This window comes from Corvus kubaryi, unplaced genomic scaffold, assembly GCF_017639235.1.
Source record: "Corvus kubaryi isolate FWS band 111438036 unplaced genomic scaffold, C.kubaryi_AGA036_p1.0 65106, whole genome shotgun sequence".
In the NCBI taxonomy this organism is placed as follows: domain Eukaryota; kingdom Metazoa; phylum Chordata; class Aves; order Passeriformes; family Corvidae; genus Corvus; species Corvus kubaryi.
Window position 1 is genome coordinate 411 of NW_024581769.1, and position 2,941 is coordinate 3,351.

The following is a 2,941-nucleotide window of genomic DNA, read 5'->3' on the forward strand; positions in this document are numbered from 1 at the left end:
TTTACGTCATGCTCCTAAAATACATCTCCGTGGCACCACAGCACTAACTACTGGCAGCAGATATCACCAGCCTAATAATTTTCCTAAGAGTTCAACCAGTTCAGTAAAGATCGTGGCATCACTTCTCATAGAAGGCATGTGTAAGAAAACAAATAGCACAAGCTCCCCTCCAATCACTTGTTTCATAAAACTAATCTTGAGAATTAAATGTAATCATAAGGTAAAATAAATTGGTCTTGGTCAAACATGAAACCCAGTGGTTGCGAACTACACAGTCAATAACTATTTCAGACTGAAAATAAACTATGAAACATTGTGCTAATAAGGCTGTTAGCTAGCTATTAAAGTGTCTATTTTCATGTGCAGAGATGAAAGTATAACCATAAAGAAAAATTTTCCACATGTCATTTCTTTATTATGGTCTTGTCACGCAGGGAGTGGCATAAAATGACTCTGTGTACTAAAGAAGTTGAATGCTTACCTAGAAACTGAAAAACAACAGCACAAACAAAAGTCACCAGCAGTCTTTAATTTATTCCTTTACATTTCAAAGTACACGTGTTTGCATTAGTCAGAAGATCCACCTCCCAACTACAGCCAGCCCTTAAATTATTCTGCATAACACTAATTGAGGGTCCAGCTGAAGAGTTGCCTGTTCAAGTAAAGTAAAATAAATTATGCAAGTAAAATAAATTATGCAAGAAAGGAAGCCAAGCGTGCTTAAGAATAATAAAGGCTTTTAAAGTGATTAGCAGGTTTACTCTTTAATCTGGCAAGGTAACAAACTTTCAGCACCAAAGAGAAAAAAACACAATGAGGGAAAAGTTTTATACAAGTATTCCACATGCCAAAGCAAAAGGCTTATTTCATTGGAACAATGCACTCCTGTTTAAACCAATACCAAGCATAAAAAAGGAGAGATCTTTCTGTGGAAGTTATTTATATGTTAACGCATAACTGCACAGCACGTTTGTGTGGAATCCTCTCCTCACAAAGGCTGCTTGGACAGTCCCTCACTGGCACCGGCCCCTTCACACACATGCTCACGCTCAGGAGGGCTGGGAGTATCCATCTCTCGCTGTCTGAAAACACGAGTCTGCTTTCCAAATTTGCCTCAGTTTTGAGCCGCGCTCTTGCCAAGTGCTGACCACAGGCACGCAGTCCAGTGAGCATCATGGTCCTGAGACACGGCGGTAATGGCTGCTGGGAGCGAATGCCGCTTCTAATCCGGGCAAACTTTCACCTCTCAGAACATTCCTAACTTCTCCTCAACTTAAACTCCAGCTAAGCCTGTGAAAGCACTTTATGTAACCAAAGAGGATCACACTAAAACGTAATGCTACAAGAAAAAAAAAAAAAAAAAAAAAGAGACGTACGCTCCAGAAGTCATAAATCCCTCACCTAACTCATAGCTCTACTTCCCTTTTGATTCATTCCCTGAAGAGCGGGAACTGCGACATCAACGCCCCGGTCGGCATTCGGAAAGCACTCGCAGGGTCCAAGCGGAGCATGGCAAGGCGGGGTTGAACCTGCCCTCAGAAAAAGCCCCGGTAACACCCAGCGCTGCCGAAACGCCGGCGGCAGGAGCGGGGCGCCCGCAGCCCATCCCGCCCCCCAGAGACCCCCGGGGCCGGGCGCAGGAGCAAGCGGGCTTCGCACAGCGGTCCCGCCGAGGCTTTCGCTGCTATGTCAGCACTGCGAACAAACCTCGAAGCAGAGGAGGATGTTTTAGTAGGCGGGAGAGGGAGAGACACAAGCACACACCCGGGAGATGAGAGGTGGGAGGAATGGATGGATGGATGGATGGATGGATGGATGGATGGACAGACTGGCGGACGAAGGGGCCGCTATTCACCTCTCCGAGAGGGAGCACAGCGCTTCAGTCCCATCACCGCTGAACAGGATTAAGACTTCTTGCTTACTTGAGCTAGTTTAAAAACTTCTTGCTTAACTTACAAACCTGAAGTTTTTCCGAACCGTGAATGGATTTCGCTTGAGAAGCTGAAAGTTAACTTTCATAGGACCTTTCCGACCTAAACGACTCCGTGGTTTCACGATCCTACCTGCCTGAAAGAGCATGGTAACCCCTCTCTTCATGCAAGCAGGCTGGCCAGGACGAACACAGCGAGAAGGGGACCGAGCCATGGGTAGAGACCGCAGCGCATATATATATATATATATATATACGAACCTCGAGTCAGCCAGTCTCGCTGCAAAACTTTCCCTTTCCCCATGTCAAAAAAAAAAAAAAAAAAAAAAAAAAAAAAAAAGCAGAACAAAACCAAATCAAAAATCCCGCAGGGAGAAGCAGGCACAAGCAGGCACGGAGCGCCGGCAGGAGGGCGCGGGAAGCCGCCAGCTCCGGAGCACCACGCCGGGGAGTCCCGGGGCTCGGCCGGGGCTGGCGCTGGCAAAGGCCGCGCTCCCCCGCCGCCCACGCAGCCGCCCCGCCGGGCAGAGGAGCCGCGGCGGCAGCGGGGCACCCGCAGCGCGCCGCCGGAAAGTTCCCCCGGCTCCCTCTTACCCTTAGTCCAATCCACCACTTGCTTCGGGCTCCACCTGGTCACCGGCTCCATGGCGAGTCTAAGCCCGCCGGCACCAGCCCCCGCGACAGACCGCAGCTCCACCGGCCGCGGACTCGCCCCCTCTCACGCTCCCATCCCGGCAGCGCCGCTCCGGGCCGCCCCCTCCCCGACCCGGCTCCTCCCGCCGGCCACGGCCGGGCCCGCCCCGCTGCCGCTCCGCCCCCAGGTGCCGTGTCCCGCCCAGCCCGGGCCGGCCTCGTGCTTGGGAAAATGCCGAGAAGAAGCGTCCTAGGGGTCGCGCTCCGACAGGTCCGGAGAGACGGCGGTTCGGGAGTCGCCCTCCCTCCTTCCGCGGCAGCGGCGGGCGGCCCGTGGGGTGGAGCGGCGGCCAGGCGTGCACCCCGCTTCGGTGGTGG

At 52.0% G+C, this 2,941-nt stretch overlaps 1 long non-coding RNA gene across 1 annotated transcript; it reads right to left on the reverse strand.

The window, feature by feature from the left end:
- Positions 1-514: 514 nt before the first annotated feature.
- LOC121673024 lies at positions 515-2,714 on the reverse strand. The gene is made up of 2 exons (XR_006019118.1): positions 1,402-2,714; positions 515-1,290 (listed from the first exon to the last, which is right to left on the reverse strand). It is a non-coding gene; the product is annotated as an uncharacterized LOC121673024 (long non-coding RNA).
- Between the last annotated feature and the right edge of the window lie 227 nt (positions 2,715-2,941).